We start from the raw sequence: 21,594 nt of genomic DNA, 5'->3' as shown, positions 1-21,594 counted from the left end.
CTAGAGATCGCCACTCAGAAGGTGAACCAATGGAAGGGTTGGTCTTTGACCCTAAGGGAAAGGGTAAACCTGATCAAAACTTACCTGCTCCCTTTGCTGATCTATCTGGGCAGTGTGTGCATCTTGCCAGAGCCTCTCTGGACTCGGGTCTACAGTTTGTTCTTTCAACTGTTATGGGGGAACAGACTGAACCTGGTCAAGAGGGAGGTTACTTACCGTACGAGGAGACTAGGAGGGTTGGGTATGGTCAACCCTGTGGTATTCCTTGTGAATACCTTCATTAAGATCAATATTGCAAACCTCTGGAAAGAGAGGGCTCCTCCGTGGGTATTCACCTGTAAGGGATCGTTTCAGCCTTTCTTCCAGGAATGGGAGACAGGAGGGCAAGTGAAGGATCTCCGCACACCGCATGGACATCTCCCGGCTTACGCTACCGTGGTTCTGAAGGTAATTCGCCGGTGGGGTCTGGGAATGTGGGAGGTCAGGACTCTGCCAAGGAAGCTCCTTGACAAAAGGGTTCTGTTGACCCATTTTCAGAGGCCTCTGGCGCTCAGGGATTGCCCAAGTCGGGATCTTGGGGTGGGTCTGCATCTTTTGAATTCTATCAGGATCCCCTCGAAGGTTTGGGACTTGGCTTGGCGCTGCTTCCATGGGAAACTGTGTGTGAGGGACAATCTGAAGTGTAGGAGCTCTGAGGACAGGAACTGTCCTCGGGAGCATTGTGGTACCATGCTTGAAAGCATGGACCACTTCCTGCTTTGTTGTCCCTTTAACACAGAGGTGTACAACAGGGTGGGCGCCTCCATTGGCTGGCCCCGGCTGGCCGGTCTCTCTTATGCGGAATGGGCCTATGGAGCATTCGGGGACCTGGGTGGTCGGGACCGCTGCACCTTATTTCTAGTTAGCGCAGTGGTTAGGTATCACACGTGGAACGCACGGTGCTTAGTATCGACGCAGCGGAAAATCCTCCCAGTGGACGATGTGTTTAGGACCATACTCGGTGACCTGGTGAAGGTGCGTTCTCTGGAGTATGAGAGACTGGGTACACGGAGGGCCGCTCTCCTCTGGAGGGGCTTTTCTTTTAGTGTGCCCTAGTCTGGTCGTCTCCTCTCCTGGTGGTGGGCTGCTGCTGACACCATAGATTTTTGTTTTATTGATCAGTAGACAGTGATGTAGGGCTGCAGGCGCCGAACTTGGGCTTTGTCAGTTGTGGTTATTGTATTGTTTGTTTCTGTATATATTGTATATATGGGTTTGGGTGTAGGTGTTAGGTTGGGTGGAGGGAAAAGGGGGGAGGTGGGTTCATCTTGTGGGACACTGGTTATTTGGGTGAAAAACTGGCACTGCCTGATCTGTCCTATGGACGTTGGACATGGACTGAGGCATGAGACGCAGGACCAGCTCTCAGGTCAGTGCCGGGGACGGACTGGTGGGCTCGAGTGTGGGGGGTTTTGTTTTGTCTTGTATATATTTGTATAGTTAGCATTTATTTTATTTATTTAAAAAAAAAAAAAAAAAAGAATGTATATATTAGTTTGTATATAATTTGTCGGTTATTGTTTATTATATTGTTATTTTTTGTTTGGTAACCGGACCAGATGTCATGGTGTAGGTAGTTATTATTGTGTATATATGTATAATATGTGTGTGAGGAGAGAGTGAGCGGCTGGACCAGTTCATTACATTGTTTATTTTCTGGTTATTAATTTTGTTATGTTTCTGTTATTATTATTGTTATGTTTTTCATTTTTATAATAAAAGATCTACAGGATATAACTCAGGATCAGTAATGTAATGTATGTACACAGTGACTGCACCAGCAGAATAGTGAGTGCAGCTCTGGGGTATTATACAGGATGTAACTCAGGATCAGTAATGTAATGTATATACACAGTGACTGCACCAGCAGAATAGTGAGTGCAGCTCTGGAGTATAATACAGGATGTAACTCAGGATCAGTAATGTAATTTATGTACACAGTGATTGCACCAGCAGAATAGTGAGTGCAGCTCTGGAGTATAATACAGGATGTAACTCAGGATCAGTAATGTAATGTATGTACACAGTGACTGCACCAGCAGAATAGTGAGTGCAGCTCTGCAGTATAATACAGGAGGTAACTCAGGATCAGTAATGTAATGAATGTACACAGTGACTGCACCAGCAGAATAGTGAGTGCAGCTCTGGAGTATAATACAGGATGTAACTCAGGATCAGTAATGTAATGTATATACACAGTGACTGCACCAGCAGAATAGTGAGTGCAGCTCTGGAGTATAATACAGGATGTAACTCAGGATCAGTAATGTAATTTATGTACACAGTGATTGCACCAGCAGAATAGTGAGTGCAGCTCTGGAGTATAATACAGGATGTAACTCAGGATCAGTAATGTAATGTATGTACACAGTGACTGCACCAGCAGAATAGTGAGTGCAGCTCTGCAGTATAATACAGGAGGTAACTCAGGATCAGTAATGTAATGAATGTACACAGTGACTGCACCAGCAGAATAGTGAGTGCAGCTCTGGAGTATAATACAGGATGTAACTCAGGATCAGTAATGTAATGTATGTACACAGTGACTGCACCAGCAGAATAGTGAGTGCAGCTCTGGAGTATAATACAGGATGTAACTCAGGATCAGTAATGTAATGTATGTACACAGTGACTGCACCAGCAGAATAGTGAGTGCAGCTCTGGAGTATAATACAGGATGTAACTCAGGATCAGTAATGTAATGTATGTACACAGTGACTGCACCAGCAGAATAGTGAGTGCAGCTCTGGAGTATAATACAGGATGTAACTCAGGATCAGTAATGTAATGTATGTACACAGTGACTGCACCAGCAGAATAGTGAGTGCAGCTCTGGAGTATAATACAGGATGTAACTCAGGATCAGTAATGTAATGTATGTACACAGTGACTGCACCAGCAGAATAGTGAGTGCAGCTCTGGAGTATAATACAGGATGTAACTCAGGATCAGTAATGTAATGTATGTACACAGTGACTGCACCAGCAGAATAGTGAGTGCAGCTCTGGAGTATAATACAGGATGTAACTCAGGATCAGTAATGTAATGTATGTACACAGTGACTGCACCAGCAGAATAGTGAGTGCAGCTCTGGAGTATAATACAGGATGTAACTCAGGATCAGTAATGTAATGTATGTACACAGTGACTGCACCAGCAGAATAATGAGAGCAGCTCTGGAATATAATACAGAATGTAACTCAGGATCAGTAATGTAATGTATGTACACAGTGACTGCACCAGCAGAAGAGTGATTGCAGCTCTGGAGTATAATACAGGATGTAACTCAGGATCAGTAATGTAATGTATGTACACAGTGACTGCACCAGCAGAATAATGAGTGCAGCTCTGGAGTATAATACAGGATGTAACTCAGGATCAGTAATGTAATGTATGTACACAGTGACTGCACCAGCAGAATAGTGAGTGCAGCTCTGGAGTATAATACAGGGTGTAACTCAGGATCAGTAATGTAATGTATGTACACAGTGACTGCACCAGCAGAATAATGAGTGCAGCTCTGGAGTATAATACAGGATGTAACTCAGGATCAGTAATGTAATGTATGTAGACAGTGACTGCACCAGCAGAATAGTGAGTGCAGCTCTGGAGTATAATACAGGATGTAACTCAGGATCAGTAATGTAATGTATGTACACAGTGACTGCACCAGCAGAATAGTGAGTGCAGCTCTGGAGTATAATACAGGATGTAACTCAGGATCAGTAATGTAATGTATGTAGACAGTGACTGCACCAGCAGAATAGTGAGTGCAGCTCTGGAGTATAATACAGGGTGTAACTCAGGATCAGTAATGTAATGTATGTACACAGTGACTGCACCAGCAGAATAGTGAGTGCAGCTCTGGGGTATAATACAGGATGTAACTCAGGATCAGTAATGTAATGTATGTACACAGTGACTGCACCAGCAGAATAGTGAGTGCAGCTCTGGGGTATAATACAGGATGTAACTCGGGATCAGTAATGTAATGTATGTACACAGTGACTGCACCAGCAGAATAGTCAGTGCAGCTCTGGGGTATAATACAGGATGTAACTCAGGATCAGTAATGTAATGTATGTAGACAGTGACTGCACCAGCAGAATAGTGAGTGCAGCTCTGGGGTATAATACAGGATGTAACTCAGGATCAGTACAGGGTCAGTAATGTAATATACATAATAAATATAGTGGAATTTAAAGTAAAACACAAACATAAAAGATGAACCAGAAATAAGCAATAGATAAATAATAATCTACAACCAGTTTTGTTTGTAAAAATTGTACCTAGAGATGAGTTTACCAGTTATTCCTGTCTATTGATATCACATATTGAAATTTGGATTGAAATTTTGCAATTTATTAGATGTGACAGATTTTTATTGTTAATATACTGGTGCTGGTTTACTATGTGCACCATAATTATGGCACAATTTGATGTCACACATTTCAGATCTACTTGTTGTATCATATTAAAAAGCAGGCGAAGAATAACCAAAATGTCGGATATCAGAACCCACATGGAAGAAATTGAACCAAAATGTAACCAAAGTATGATTAGACAGTATAATGCTCCATGTTTCTCATCAAGCATCTACAGATCCTACATATCTCTTATTCGTAGGGTGCCATACCGGAGTGGGATTTTGGGGGACTGGGTGACCCCTTTAGGCACAGGAGAGTAAAAGAAATGATTAACATTAGACTTGTCATTGTTATGTCGATTATTAGTTGCAGTAAATGGTGATAAATCCTATTTCATTGCAGTGATGGAAGATGAGAGGAGCAGAGACTCGGACTCCCCGGTGTCTTTGTAGACGGAATGAAATAAACATCTAGATATAGAACTTTCCTGTTTAATATTCGTGGATCATTAATCTCCTATTCACTCTGCTTCTGGTTCAGCCTTAAGGGAATTTCTAAGGCAAATAGATTTATGATCCTAACAAGGAAGACGAAGAAAGAAGAACATTTACATGATTATTTACAGATATCAAAATCCAAATCTTGCTAGGAAATTTCCACCTACCCAGTGAGTATGGAGAGATCAGAATGGGGGGACATCAGTTACGTTTATTGACCATTTATAATATATTGTAGTAACTATAGAGCATAATTCAGTTGCCTAATGCAGGAATATGATAAAATATATCTGACTGCAGCCACCACTAGGAGGAGCGCCCTGTATACAGAGATACATGATAAGAATCTGTCTACAGTCACCACTAGGAGGAGCTCCCTGTATACAGAGATACATGATAAGATCCTGTCTGCAGTCACCACTAGGGGGGGCTCCCTGTATACAGAGAAACATGATAAGATTCTATCTGCAGCCACCACTAGGGGGAGCTCCCTGTATACAGAGATACATGATAAGATTCTGTCTGCAGCCACCACTAGGGGGAGCGCCCTGTACACAGAGATACATGATAAGATCCTGTCTGCAGCCACCACTAGGGGGAGCTCCCTGTATACAGAGATACATGATAAGATCCTGTCTGCAGCCACCACTAGGGGGAGCGCCCTGTATACAGAGATACATGATAAGAATCTGTCTACAGCCACCACTAGGGGGAGCTCCCTGTATACAGAGATACATGATAAGAATCTGTCTACAGTCACCACTAGGAGGAGCTCCCTGTATACAGAGATACATGATAAGATCCTGTCTGCTGCCAACACTAGGGGGAGCTCCCTGTATACAGAGATACATGATAAGATCCTGTCTGCAGCCACCACAAGGGGGAGCTCCCTGTATACAGAGATACATGATAAGATCCTGTCTGCTGCCAACACTAGGGGGAGCTCCCTGTATGCAGAGATACATGATACGATACTGTATGCAGTCACCACTAGGGGGAGCTCCCTGTATACAGAGATACATGATGAGATCCTGTCTGTGGTCACCACTAGGGGGGAGCTCCCTCTATACAGAGATACATAACATTCTGTCTGCAGCCACCACTAGGGGGAGCGCCCTGTATACAGAGATACATGATAAGAATCTGTCTACAGTCACCACTAGGAGGAGCTCCCTGTATACAGATGCATGATAAGATCCTGTCTGCAGCCACCACTAGGGGGAGCTCCCTGTATACAGAGATACATGATAAGATCCTGTCTGCTGCCAACACTAGGGGGAGCTCCCTATTTACAGAGATACATGATAAGATTCTGTCTGCAGCCACCACTAGGGGGAGCTCCCTGTATACAGAGATACATGATAAGAATCTGTCTGCAGCCATCACTAGGGGGAGCTCCTTGTATAAACAGATGCATGATAAGATCCTGTCTGCATTCACCACTAGGGGGAGCTCCCTGTATACAGAGACACATGATAAGATTCTGCCTCCAGTCACCACTAAGGGGAGCTCCCTGTATGCAGAGATACATGATAAGATCCTGTCTGCAGCCACCACTAGGGGGAGCTCCCTGTATACAGAGATATATGATAAGATTCTGCCTCCAGTCACCACTAAGGGGAGCTCCCTGTATGCAGAGATACATGATAAGATCCTGTCTGCAGCCACCACTAGGGGGAGCTCCCTGTATACAGAGATACATGATAACATTCTGTTTGCAGCCACCACTAGGGGGAGCTCCCTGTATACAGAGATACATGATAAGAATCTGTCTACAGCCACCACTAGGGAGAGCTCCCTGTATACAGAGATACATGATAAGATGCTGTATGCAGACACCACTAGGGGGAGCTCCCCTTACACTAAGATACATGATAAGATCCTGCCTGCAGCCAACACTAGGGGGAGCTTCCTGTATACAGAGATACATGATAAGAATCTGTCTACAGCCACCACTAGGGAGAGCTCCCTGTATACAGAGATACATGATAAGATGCTGTATGCAGACACCACTAGGGGGAGCTCCCCTTACACTAAGATACATGATAAGATCCTGCCTGCAGCCAACACTAGGGGGACCTCCCTGTATACAGAGATACATGATAAGATTCTGTCTGAAGCCACCACTAGGGGGAGCTTCCTGTATACAGAGATACATGATAAGATCCTGTCTGCAGCCACCACTAGGGGGAGCTCCCTGTATATAGAGATACGTGATAAGATTCTGTCTGCAGCCAACACTAGGGGGAGCTCCCTGTATACAGATACATGATAAGATTCTGTCTGCAGCCACCACTAGGGGGAGCTCCCTGTATACAGAGATACATGATAATATTCTGTTTTCAGCCACCACTAGGGGGAGCTCCCTGTATGCAGAGATACATGATAATATTCTGTTTGCAGCCACCACTAGGGGGAGCTTCCTGTATACAGAGATACATGATAAGATTCTGTCTGCAGCCACCACTAGGGGGAGCTCCCTGTATTCAGAGATACATGATAATATTCTGTTTGCAGCCACCACTAGGGGGAGCTTCCAGTATACAGAGATACATGATAAGATTCTGTCTGCAGCCACCACTAGGGGGAGCTCGCTGTATACAGATATACATGATAAGATCCTGTCTGCAGCCACCACTAGGTGGAGCTCCCTGTATACAGAGATATATGATAAGATTCTGTCTGCAGCCACCACTAGGGGGAGCTCCCTGTATACAGAGATACATGATAAGATCATGTCTGCAGTCACCACTAGGGGGAGCTCCCTGTATACAGAGATACATGATAATATTCTGTTTGCAGCCACCACTAGGGGGAGCTCCCTGTATACAGAGATACATGATAAGATTGTGTCTGCAGCCACCACTAGAGGGAGCTCCCTGTTTACAGATATACATGATAAGATCCTGTCTGCAGCCACCACTAGGGGGAGCTTCCTGTATACAGAGATACATGATAAGATTCTGTCTGCAGCTATCACTAGAGGGAGCTCCCTGCATACACATATACATGATAAGATTCTGTCTGCAGCTATCACTAGAGGGAGCTCCCTGTATACAGAGATACATGATAAGATTCTGTCTGCAGCCACCACTAGGGTGAGCTCCCTGTATACAGATATACATGATAAGATTGTGTCTGCAGCCACCACTAGACGGAGCTCCCTGTATACAGATATACATGATAAGATTCTGTCTGCAGCCACCACTAGAGGGAGCTCCCTGTATACAGATATACATGATAAGATTATGTCTGCAGCCACCACTAGGGGGAGCTTCCTGTATGCAGAGATACATGATAAGATTCTGTCTGCAGCCACCACTAGGGGGAGCTCCCTGTATACAGACATACAGGATAAGATCCTGTCTGCAGCCACCACAAGGGGGAGCTCCCTGTATACAGACATACATGATAAGATCCTGTCTGCAGCCACCACTAGGGGGAGCTACCTGTATACAGAGATACATGATAAGATACCGTCTGCAGCCACCACTAGGGGGAGCTCCCTGTATACAGAGATACATGATAAGATTCTGTCTGCAGCCACCACTAGGGGGAGCTCCCTGTATACAGAGATACATGATAAGATTCTGTCTGCAGCTATCACTAGAGGGAGCTCCCTGTATACAGAGATACCTGATAAGATTCTGTCTGCAGCCACCACTAGGGGGAGCTCCCTGTATACAGACATACAGGATAAGATCCTGTCTGCAGCTACCACTAGGGGGAGCTCCCTGTATACAGACATACATGATAAGATCCTGTCTGCAGCCACCACTAGGGGGAGCTACCTGTATACAGAGATACATGATAAGATCCTGTCTGGAGCCACCACTAGGGGGAGCTCCCTGTATACAGAGATACATGATAAGATTCTGTCTGCAGCCACCACTAGGGGGAGCTGCCTGTATACAGAGATACATGATAAGATCCTGTCTGGAGCCACCACTAGGGGGAGCTCCCTGTATACAGAGATACCTGATAAGATTCTGTCTGCAGCCACCACTAGGGGGAGCTCCCTGTATACAGACATACAGGATAAGATCCTGTCTGCAGCTACCACTAGGGGGAGCTCCCTGTATACAGACATACATGATAAGATCCTGTCTGCAGCCACCACTAGGGGGAGCTACCTGTATACAGAGATACATGATAAGATCCTGTCTGGAGCCACCACTAGGGGGAGCTCCCTGTATACAGAGATACATGATAAGATTCTGTCTGCAGCCACCACTAGGGGGAGCTCCCTGTATACAGAGATACATGATAACATTCTGTTTGCAGCCACCACTAGGGGGAGCTCCCTGTATACAGAGATACATGATAAGAATCTGTCTACAGCCACCACTAGGGAGAGCTCCCTGTATACAGAGATACATGATAAGATGCTGTATGCAGACACCACTAGGGGGAGCTCCCCTTACACTAAGATACATGATAAGATCCTGCCTGCAGCCAACACTAGGGGGAGCTTCCTGTATACAGAGATACATGATAAGAATCTGTCTACAGCCACCACTAGGGAGAGCTCCCTGTATACAGAGATACATGATAAGATGCTGTATGCAGACACCACTAGGGGGAGCTCCCCTTACACTAAGATACATGATAAGATCCTGCCTGCAGCCAACACTAGGGGGACCTCCCTGTATACAGAGATACATGATAAGATTCTGTCTGAAGCCACCACTAGGGGGAGCTTCCTGTATACAGAGATACATGATAAGATCCTGTCTGCAGCCACCACTAGGGGGAGCTCCCTGTATATAGAGATACGTGATAAGATTCTGTCTGCAGCCAACACTAGGGGGAGCTCCCTGTATACAGATACATGATAAGATTCTGTCTGCAGCCACCACTAGGGGGAGCTCCCTGTATACAGAGATACATGATAATATTCTGTTTTCAGCCACCACTAGGGGGAGCTCCCTGTATGCAGAGATACATGATAATATTCTGTTTGCAGCCACCACTAGGGGGAGCTTCCTGTATACAGAGATACATGATAAGATTCTGTCTGCAGCCACCACTAGGGGGAGCTCCCTGTATTCAGAGATACATGATAATATTCTGTTTGCAGCCACCACTAGGGGGAGCTTCCAGTATACAGAGATACATGATAAGATTCTGTCTGCAGCCACCACTAGGGGGAGCTCGCTGTATACAGATATACATGATAAGATCCTGTCTGCAGCCACCACTAGGTGGAGCTCCCTGTATACAGAGATATATGATAAGATTCTGTCTGCAGCCACCACTAGGGGGAGCTCCCTGTATACAGAGATACATGATAAGATCATGTCTGCAGTCACCACTAGGGGGAGCTCCCTGTATACAGAGATACATGATAATATTCTGTTTGCAGCCACCACTAGGGGGAGCTCCCTGTATACAGAGATACATGATAAGATTGTGTCTGCAGCCACCACTAGAGGGAGCTCCCTGTTTACAGATATACATGATAAGATCCTGTCTGCAGCCACCACTAGGGGGAGCTTCCTGTATACAGAGATACATGATAAGATTCTGTCTGCAGCTATCACTAGAGGGAGCTCCCTGCATACACATATACATGATAAGATTCTGTCTGCAGCTATCACTAGAGGGAGCTCCCTGTATACAGAGATACATGATAAGATTCTGTCTGCAGCCACCACTAGGGTGAGCTCCCTGTATACAGATATACATGATAAGATTGTGTCTGCAGCCACCACTAGACGGAGCTCCCTGTATACAGATATACATGATAAGATTCTGTCTGCAGCCACCACTAGAGGGAGCTCCCTGTATACAGATATACATGATAAGATTATGTCTGCAGCCACCACTAGGGGGAGCTTCCTGTATGCAGAGATACATGATAAGATTCTGTCTGCAGCCACCACTAGGGGGAGCTCCCTGTATACAGACATACAGGATAAGATCCTGTCTGCAGCCACCACAAGGGGGAGCTCCCTGTATACAGACATACATGATAAGATCCTGTCTGCAGCCACCACTAGGGGGAGCTACCTGTATACAGAGATACATGATAAGATACTGTCTGCAGCCACCACTAGGGGGAGCTCCCTGTATACAGAGATACATGATAAGATTCTGTCTGCAGCCACCACTAGGGGGAGCTCCCTGTATACAGAGATACATGATAAGATTCTGTCTGCAGCTATCACTAGAGGGAGCTCCCTGTATACAGAGATACCTGATAAGATTCTGTCTGCAGCCACCACTAGGGGGAGCTCCCTGTATACAGACATACAGGATAAGATCCTGTCTGCAGCTACCACTAGGGGGAGCTCCCTGTATACAGACATACATGATAAGATCCTGTCTGCAGCCACCACTAGGGGGAGCTACCTGTATACAGAGATACATGATAAGATCCTGTCTGGAGCCACCACTAGGGGGAGCTCCCTGTATACAGAGATACATGATAAGATTCTGTCTGCAGCCACCACTAGGGGGAGCTCCCTGTATACAGAGATACCTGATAAGATTCTGTCTGCAGCCACCACTAGGGGGAGCTCCCTGTATACAGACATACAGGATAAGATCCTGTCTGCAGCTACCACTAGGGGGAGCTCCCTGTATACAGACATACATGATAAGATCCTGTCTGCAGCCACCACTAGGGGGAGCTCCCTGTATACAGAGATACATGATAAGATCCTGTCTGCAGCCACCACTAGGGGGAGCTCCCTGTGTACAGAGATACATGATAAGATTCTGTCTGCAGCCACCACTAGGAGGAGCTCCCTGTATACAGAGATGCATGATAAGATTCTGTCTGCAGCCACCACTAGGGGGAGCTCCCTGTATACAGAGATACATGATAAGATTCAGTCTGCAGCCATCACTAGGGGGAGCTCCCTGTATACAGAGATACATGATAAGATCCTGTCTGCAGCCACCACTAGGGGGAGCTCCCTGTATACAGAGATACATGATAAGATCCTGTCTGGAGCCACCACTAGGGGGAGCTCCCTGTATACAGAGATACATGATAAGATTCTGTCTGCAGCCACCACTAGGGGGAGCTCCCTGTATACAGACATACATGATAAGATCCTGTCTGCAGCTACCACTAGGGGGAGCTACCTGTATACAGAGATACATGATAAGATCCTGTCTGCAGCCACCACTAGGGGGAGTTCCCTGTATACAGAGATACATGATAAGATCCTGTCTGCAGCCACCACTAGGGGGAGCTCCCTGTATACAGAGATACATGATAAGATTCTGTCTGCAGCCACCACTAGGGGGAGTTCCCTGTATACAGAGATACATGATAAGATCCTGTCTGCAGCCGCCACTAGGGGGAGCTCCCTGTATACAGAGATACATGATAAGATTGTCTCTGCAGCCACCACTAGAGGGAGCTCCCTGTATACAGAGATACATGATAAGATTCTGTCTGCAGCCACCACTAGGGGGAGCTCCCTGTATACAGAGATACATGATAAGATTCTGTCTGCAGCCACCACTAGAGGGAGATCCCTGTATACAGAGATACATGGTAAGATTCTGTCTGCAGCCACCACTAGGGGGAGCTCCCTGTATACAGAGATACATGATAAGATTCTGTCTGCAGCCACCACTAGGGGGAACTCCCTGTATGCAGAGATACATGATGATATCCTGTCTGCAGCCACCACTAGGGGGAGCTCCCTGTATACAGAGATACATGATAAGATCCTGTCTGCAGTCACCAGGTATAGCTAGCATTGACTATAGGCATTGAGGACAGTTCACTTCCTCCTCCCTTTCGGTGTCCATTATTATACATACTGTTTCCCATAGAAGTCAATAAATTGTTTTCTCACCAGATATCCGCGCTATAGCCAGTCTGTAGATGGACTTTGTATATTAAACACCTGGGAAATTAGAATAAAATTATACAATTAGAAACACAAATGATTCCATTTATTCCTTGTCTGTACATTTCTAATTAATTCTTCATTCTCTGTCCATTCACAGTTCATTAATTGCTGTTTCTGACGGTTTTTATTTTATTACCAAACATTTTATGTGTGCCTGTGAAACGCGTTGTCAGGTTGACGCTCCTCTCCTGAGTGCTCAGGTAATGTATTCAGTGTGAAATGCACACAGCTGACGGAGGATACAGCTACCACCTTCACGGGTGTATTTCTGCTTCTGTCCTCACAGCGACCTCGGATACTTTCTAGGTTTGTTAGCAGTTTAAATTTCCCAAGACGACAGAATTTCCAGCGCGTTTCTGCCAATTTCCATCCCTTTTTTTATGTTCAGCCCAGTGGACCAATGGCAGCAGTTCTTACGTCTTCCATGTTGGCCTGAGGGACTTCTCGCCTCTGCTCCGTCTATGTGAGCGCCGCTGCGGACACGGTCCTCCTTCCTCATTTGGGATTTTAAATGATACAATTAGTTGTGAGCAGAAAGGACGTTATATTTTATTCATACTGAGAATATCAATACATTTGTACAGAAACCATGGGTTTTCAGAGACTCTAATGACTTCTGGAGGCCAGAGATAATTCTGTTAGTTACAGGCAGAGCCGCGGTCGTATCTGTTATTAGAGCGGCCGGAGATGACTGCGTTTCGCCTCCTTCATCTTGTGTGGACAGAAACACTGGTTCAGAAGACGGCGCTTAAAGCTGCTACATTGTAACTAAAGAATAAAGTCATTGTCACACTACACAAGTATAAACCTGCGTCCATCCTCTTGTATCAGCTCCATATCACTCCGGAGGGTCTCCGGACAAGTTCTGACCACTTCTTGAGTGATCGGTCTCCCTATCAATGTGATGATGACTGATTTTCAGTTAACTCATTCTGCAACCTGCAATAGACAATGTAACACAGAGCAGGGGTGGATTTATCAATGGTGCAGCCTCCACAGCTGCACAGGGGCCGAAATGTTCAGGGGCCACATCTACCTCCAAAGCAACAAGGAGCTTCTGTCATGGCACAACTATTGGACTGCAAAGGGCCCATATACTGTTATTGCACAGGGGCCCTTTTCTGTGTGTGACCGCCGCTGACAGAGAGGCTGTGGAAGGCAAAGAGTGCAAAAATCTTAATGAAGCCAAACAGCACTAATTATTTATAGCCACAAATACATGCATTTGTGCAAAAAAATGTTCCTGACTTGCTCTTCAGTGATGTAGAAATGCTGAATGGAAATAACTGATTAGAATCTTTGACAATTGTGACTTTAGTGAAAGAAAAGTGAGAGAGTAACTCAACTTTTCAATAAAAAGGAAAAATCAGACTAGGTTGCAATGCCACGTTTGTCCATTACATAAGTGTAGCGCTGTTTAAGTAAATTTATTCTCACATGGCTACTTTAATCACTAAAAGGGCGGTCCGAAAACTAGATACACTGCAGGGACATCCTCCTATAAGACTCCCCTCAAACAGTGTAGGGAGAGGTGCTGCTGAGCTAGGGAGAGATTTGCTTCTTCATAATTAGTATAGGTGTACCACAACATATAAATATATATCCATCTGAACTAGCAGTCCTTCTGAGTCCTTCTTATTTGCACCACCTGCCAGGCCAGAATCAGCAGAGGTGGCAAAACGACCAGCCTGACCACCACACATGGCAGCAAAGCACCCGACTTTGTGGGCCGAACCCCAGGGTCCAGGAACAGTGTCTGCAGGTGCCACCATTGCTTCTTCTGCTGTTGTGCCTGCAAGCCAATCCCCTGTCCATAGTGCATGCCAAGATGCCTCCTGCGCTGCACCTGTCGTTGCACACTCTCAAGTAGCAGCATCAGAAAGCACGTTCTCGTCCTTGTCCCAGCGCAGCGTTCAGTTGTCCATACCCCAGTCCTTGGAACGCTAGGGCAAATACGCAACCAACGCCCCATAGGCCACATTACTAAATTCTCACATTTCATGACTGCTTGCGCTTGAAATGTTGCCTTTTAGGCTCATGGAGGTGGAAGCTTTCCGCAACCTGATGGCGGCGGCCGTCCCTCGGTACTCGGTCCCCAGCCGCCACTATTTCTCCCGGTGTGCCGTCCCCGCATAACACAAGCACGTGTCCCAAAACATTAGCCCTCAACAATGCAGTTACTGGGAAAGTCCACCTAACCACGGACACGTGGACAAGTGCTTGTGGGCAGAGACGGTACATCTCACTGACAGCACACTGGGTTAACATAGTGGAAGCCGGGACCCAGTCAGACCTTGGGACAGAACAGGTCCTCCCGACGCCGAGGATTGCGGGCCCTAGGTCAGTCAGGGTTGCCCCCACAGTCTACAGCTCCTGCACCTCATCCTCCTCAGCCTCCTCCTCCTCTTCAGCCTCCACCTCTGAAATTACCACATCAGTCACAAGCTGGAAGCACTGCAGCACTGCCTCGGCCAAGCGGCAACAGGCTGCGCTGAAGCTAATATGCTTAGGTGACAAACCACACAACGCTGAAGAATTGTAGACGGCTCTGAAAGAGCAGGCAGATCTGTGGCTCACACCGCTGAACCTACAGCCAGGCATGGTCATGTGTGACAATGGCCGGAACCTAGTGGTGGCTCTGGGGTGAGCTCACACACGTACCATGCCTGGCCCATGTGCTTAATCTTGTGGTCCAGTGGTTTCTCAAAACCTACCCGGATCTGTCGGATCTGCTTGTCAAAGTACGAAGCCTGTGTGTCCATTTTAGAGAGTCACCTACAGCTTCTGCCGCCCTTGTATTTCAGCAGCGTTTGCAGCTTCCGGCTCACCGACTGGTATGTGATGTCCCCACGCGTTGGAACTCTACACTGCAGATGTTGCAAAGGATTTGTGAGCAGAAGAGGGCAGTTGTTGAGTACCAGCATCAACAAGGCCATCGGTATTCAGTTCAGACTCCACACATAAGACCTCAGGAGTGGACATGGATGTTAGACATATGTACCATCTTCCAAAACTTTGAGGACTCCACCAAGATGGTGAGCGGCGATGACGCCATAGTTAGCGTCACCATCCCGCTTCTCTGTCTTCTGAAATGCTCTCTGTTCACAATCAAAGAGGATGCATTGCAGGCGGAGCACGATGAGATGGAGCAAGGAACCATACAGGGTGATTACACACAGCCCAGCCTCATCTCATCCCAACGTGGATTGGGGGACAATGAGGAAGAGGAGGAGGAGGAGGAAGAACAGGAGCTAGTTTCCTGCACTATTGATGGTACTTCCTGCACAACTGCCATACAGTCTGTTCAGCGTGGCTAGTGACTCGCCCCCAGGGCCGTGGGGTACCCGGAACCGGGCCTTCTGGTGTACGGTGCTGATGGGGGTAGTAGTGGCAACCCGATCCCGTGGCTCAGGGTGGTCAGACCAAATTGTGGCAGTCTATTTATCAGTGTTTTGAATGTCCGACTACTCCACCCGTGGATTGCGGTCAGGGATGACCGCCGCTGCAAGGCAGACCGCTGAGGCTGGTGTTGGTGTGCAGCACAGGGATAGGATAACTCCCCATGGGAAGAGTGTAGCCTCAGGGCAATGTAGGTGGATGCTGGGGGTGATGGTGCAGGCGCAGCATAAATCACACAGAGTCCAATGGTGCAGTTCAGGCCTTGTACTCACAGTTGATATCCAAGTCACCTCTGTCAGCAATGACTGCCCAAGCCGTGCTGCGTCCACCAGGTGAGGGGCTCGGTCAACCCTCAGACAACTCAGGAGTGTGGCACAGGACCCCCTTCTATCCTTTCTCTGGCCTCTCGTGCCCCACCAGTGACCACGCTTCTATCCGGCTGCCTAGGGCCTTCTCTGGTAAAACTTGGCGCCAGTTTCCCTGACCCTATGTGGTGCCTTCCTAGCGGGTGTAGCAAGGGGTCACCCCAATAAATGATCACGACCTCCGGTTCTTGGCTGAGGGATGATTTACCTCCACCAACTTGGGAATCCGGTACCCTTCCGCGGCCTGACCCTTCACCCTATATAACGCGGGCTTGCAACGGTTGCTGTCCGTTCTGCTCTCTTAGGGTCCCTTCTGCCTTCTTGTTTCTGGAGCCTTTCTACTCCTCTGTCTCTCCTCTTTCCTTCCTTCTCCTTCTCCTCTTCTCCTCTCTGGCCCCGGCCTTCTCTCCAGGCCTGCTTCGCGGAGCTGAGCTCAGGCTGAGCCTCGGCTCCCTGTCAGCTCTCTACTCCTTTACTCTGCTTCTCTGAACTGAACTTCTAAGATGGCTCCCACCTTTTATCTGCTTCTCTGTGTCTGAGCTCAGGTGACCAGCACCCAATGAGCTCCTTCCTATGCTCCAGAAACCGTCCCCTACTGCTCCTACATCACTGGGTTCTCTCCCCCCTCATCACTCCAGCCAGGGACATGGTCAGTTGTGCCTGCATAAATGGGAGCACCGTCGAGCTGTCCCCCGGAAATGGGGTGAGTGTGTGTATGCAGCTAACTGAGCCCTGGTCCACACTCCATCCTTACCTGGGAGTGGAATATCACACCTCTGGTTGAGGTGCAATACCCCTGTGGCAACCGAACCCTCGGGGCGCCACACTAGCTTGAGGACAGGGAGGAGGAGGAAGAGGAGGAGGCTTGTGGCTTGAAGGTATGGGTATTGGGCATGGTCAGCCCTCCTCTTGGTGAGGACACGGAAGTCTTGCCTGTTAGTAGTCTGGCACGCATGGCTGAGTTTATGTTACGCTGCCTTTGCCGTGACCCTCGCGTTGTCCAAATTTTGGGTGACAGTCATTACTGGTTGGTGACACTTCTAGACCCACGCTGCAAGGAGAACTTTATGTCTCTTATTCCTGAGGCAGACAGCCCTAATAAAATGGGGCTGTACCAGAAGGTCCTTGTTGTGTAATTAGTGAAAAAATTCCCATCTGAAAACGCTGGCGGCAGAGGTCACAGTTCGTTGGACAACCAAGGAGTACAGGCGACAGAGACACAACTTCAATCCAGCAGAGGCAGGGGAACACTGTCAAAGTTCTGGGAGAGTTTTCTCAGACCCTCCCATCGGACAGGCCCTGAGGCGCGGGGTACTCTCACAAGGAGTGCAAAGTTTGGGAATATGCTGAGGGAGTACCTTGCCGACCGTACCAACGTCCTCCGTGATTCCGCTGTGCCTTATAATTATTGGGTATCCAACCTGGATACGTGGAATGAACTGGCTCTCTATGCCTTGGAGGTCCTGGCCTGCACTGCCGCCAGCGTTTTATCAGAGCGGGTTTTTAGTGCCGCTGGTGGAATTATAACTGATAAGCGCATCCGCCTGTCAACTGAAAATGCTGACAGGCTGACTCTTATAAAAATGAACAAGGGCTGGATTGGGCCAGACTTCTCATCACCACCGAATGATAGCAGAGTAACATAAACTCAAATACAGTGCCTTTTTTGGGGAGGTCTATCTTTATTCCCATGAACCTCTGTCTTCACACCCAGACATGGGTATACGCTTCCTGATTTTGTCTATTTGCTCTTCTCCTCCTCCTTCTCCGCATCCTCATCCACCACCACCATATCACCATATCTACGTCTCTTGCAAGGGGCACTGGAGTTCCTCCAAATTTTAGGCAGCCCTTGCAGTCACTGCGTATGCAAACACTATGGGAGACCTACTTCCTAATAATGGGAACATTGTTTTTAGGAGGCTCTCTGACCTCTACGTCTGTTGCAAGGGGCATTGGAGTTCTTCCAAATTTTTGGCAGCCCTTGCAGTCACTGGATACGCAATAACGGTATAGGAGACCCACTCGTTAATAATGGGAACAACAAACCATAGCCGGCTGATGGCTCTCTAACAATAGTGAGGGCCGACTGCTGGCCCTTTAAGAATAGTAAAGGCCGCCTGATGGCCCTATAAAAATACATTTTTGACTTTCAGAGTCCCTCCATCATAAATAAAGCACGATGTGTCTGATGATGTGTCACACACCACATTGCCAGATAAGGTTGTAAAATGTTAAAATTACATTTCCCGGTGAATGCATTTGTCACGGTTGAAAGCAATGCAAAAGTGCAAAAACGCATAAAAAACGCTACGTGTGAACATAGCCCAAGATGTGGAGGAGTATTTTTTGCTTTTGGTTTTTTATTTTGCCTTATATACAAGTCATTACCCTGGAAAGGAAGTTCCTTAACATATTTCACAGGGAAACATTTTTATTTCGTTTTTGCATGTTTTAGGCTTTGTGCCCACGATGCAGATTTAATGCGTTTCCACTGCGCCGTTTCCGCCTTGAAAATGCATTAAAAATGCATGTTAAGTTGTCTGCCATGTTTCCCAATGATAATCCGCATGTGCTGTGCACATGCTGCAGAAATTTCCGCTGCGGATTATCATTGCGAAAAAATCCGCAGCACTACCATTCATTTTGCGGAAGCGCGGCGAAATCGCCACCATTGACTTGCATTGGACTGCATAACATTCGCATGACTACACGTACACATGCGGATATTATGCGATTCAATGCGCGGATGGTACCTGGGTTTGGAGAAGTGGAGACTCTCATCCAGACCCGGGTACCATAGTACCTGTAGTTAAAAAAGAATTAAAATAAAAAATAAACATATACTTACCTTCTGATGGCCCCTGTGTGCTCCCGGCAGCACTGCTGGCTCTTCAGCTGCGAGCAGTGGTGTAAAAGGACCTCCCATGACGTAATTTAGTCATGTGACGTCATGGAAGGTCCTTTTACACCACCCTGAGCCGCCAAAGACACCGGACACACCATAGTGGAGGCCGGGGGACATTGGAAGGTGAGTTTAATGTTTTCTTTTATTTTTCAACATTTTTATTCTTTTTTTTTTTACTATTGATGCTGCATTTGCAGCATCGTAACTTGGTCACACTATATAAAATCCAAGCCGGTTGCATGGCTTTACAGTATATTGTGTGACCGAGTTGTCAAGCACTTTCCAAGTGATGCTAAAATCGCTTGGAAAAGCGCATAATAACCCGCATGCGGAAATGCATACAAAAACGCTTGATAAACGCTTCTACCTGGCAGAGAAAACGCATGTAAAATCCGCATGCATTTTTCCTGCCAGGGAGAAGCGGAAAAAGTATGCAGCATTCCTTCTTCGTGGGCACTAGGCCTTAAATCCTTTGGTTTTCTGAACTCACTTGTTACTATTGGCTGTCAGGATGCCGACTTCTTTACAAAGTTTGCTACGTGGCCTCATAAGTACCGCCCTAGCAATGGCTGGAGTGGAGACCACCAGCCGCAGAGCGGGACCTCCTTAGATGGAACATCATTTATGTGTATGCTAAAAAGAGACAAGTTACAAGTGACAGGGTTTGTTTTATAATTAGAATAATTTTGGAGATGTCGTCCATGAAACTTGTCATCGTTGTAACTTCACCTTGAAGGGATCAGATCCGTTCTGTTGTCACATTTCCTGCCCTTTCCTCTTCCATTATTCATTATTGTCCCCATTCCTGATACACTAAGTTATTTGCAGACAATTCTGCTCATTTTCCTCTTCTTCTGAGCTCGTCGTCTGGATCTCGTCCAAGCAGCTGTTTTCTAAAACCAAGTAAATAACCTTCATCACATCAAATATTCCTAAACCATCGCGTGTCTCCATCTCGGCATTTAGCACATTTCACAGACCACTGAAGAGTTTTCCTTAAAGGGTTTACTCAGCGGCGTGAACAAGACGTGAACATAAATGATTAGCAGCAAACTGGTGTCAAGAGCGAGAGGCAGAATCCAGGAGACTTTCCTCCACTCCTGCCGCAGTCGTCACATTGTATCAAGGGATTTCCTGCATCTCTAATGCTTCTGCTAATTGGAGATCTCACACGGAAACATTGTTGTAGGCCACACGCCATCAGAGAAATCCTCCACACTCCTGATCTCCTTCTCTCAGGATTTTCACCCACAAAGGGACAAATATTTTTACATTTTCTATTAAAATTGAGAAAAAAGATTCGCCCTGCCATGGTCCGGTGTCAGGTCCGGTGTCAGGTCTGGTGTCAGTTCGCCGTCACTTCCGGTCCTCCATGGCAGCTGGATGAGGGCAGTCTTCACTTCTAGGGGCGGCATCTTCAGTCTGGCATCCTGGGCGCCTGTTGTGCTTACTAGACCCTGCAACATTGTGGCACAAGGCATGTCATGACATGACGGGGCCTAGTAACCCAGAATGCAGCAATAAATTTCCCATTCCTTACAAATTAGAGGATTTTTTTGATTCATGAAGCTTATTTTGATCATAATGAAAAGTTCTTCATCTCTAACATATTTTAGCCCAGATTTATCATTTGCCATTTTTGTCACTTTTCATTTTTGGCTCATGATATTTCTTTCCTATTTTTTTTTTTGCAGAAAGTTCTTCAAAGATACTGTTTTCTGTCTTTTACCTGTTTTTGTGTCTTTATAGAGCAAAAAGTCACATCGTCCATTAAAATGTCGCATGTTAGTCTTCACCTGCCGCAATATAATAAAATGACACAGATTTTAGACTCCATTAAGATTCTGGAGTTCAATTAGCCAATAATGCTGAGCCATTTTGAAATGTTGCAAATGATGAATGAGACAAAAACATCTGGATAAGGAAAACTGCCCCATAATGGTGAACAAAAAAAAAGCAGGTGAAAGCAAGTAAAGGTAACTTAAAAAAATGAAAATGAAATAATGAAGCAGAAATAAAAAACTCCCTATTAGAACAATTGTTACACCCCAAAAAAATGTACAAAGACATTGCTGAATCGGGGCCTTTGTGCGTTGGATCCTCACATCTTTCAACATCTCTGGTTGTAACCACTGAATGAAT

General features: G+C 46.5%; 1 long non-coding RNA gene across 1 annotated transcript in view; it reads right to left on the bottom strand.

Moving 5' to 3' along the window:
* The window catches only part of LOC141160904 (uncharacterized), a 65,791-nt gene that overhangs the window by 8,924 nt on the left and 35,273 nt on the right, over positions 1-21,594 (bottom strand). The window contains exon 3 of the long non-coding RNA XR_012250564.1: positions 12,724-12,774. This is a non-coding gene — a long non-coding RNA (uncharacterized lncRNA). The remainder of the gene's footprint in view (positions 1-12,723; positions 12,775-21,594) is intronic.

The sequence above is a fragment of the Phyllobates terribilis genome, unplaced genomic scaffold, assembly GCF_046119375.1.
Source record: "Phyllobates terribilis strain yellow unplaced genomic scaffold, ASM4611937v1 Scaffold_9__5_contigs__length_417890890, whole genome shotgun sequence".
Taxonomy (NCBI): Eukaryota; Metazoa; Chordata; class Amphibia; order Anura; family Dendrobatidae; genus Phyllobates; species Phyllobates terribilis.
The sequence above is the reverse complement of the archived record's forward strand: the minus strand, read 5'-3'. Positions and strand labels throughout refer to the sequence as shown.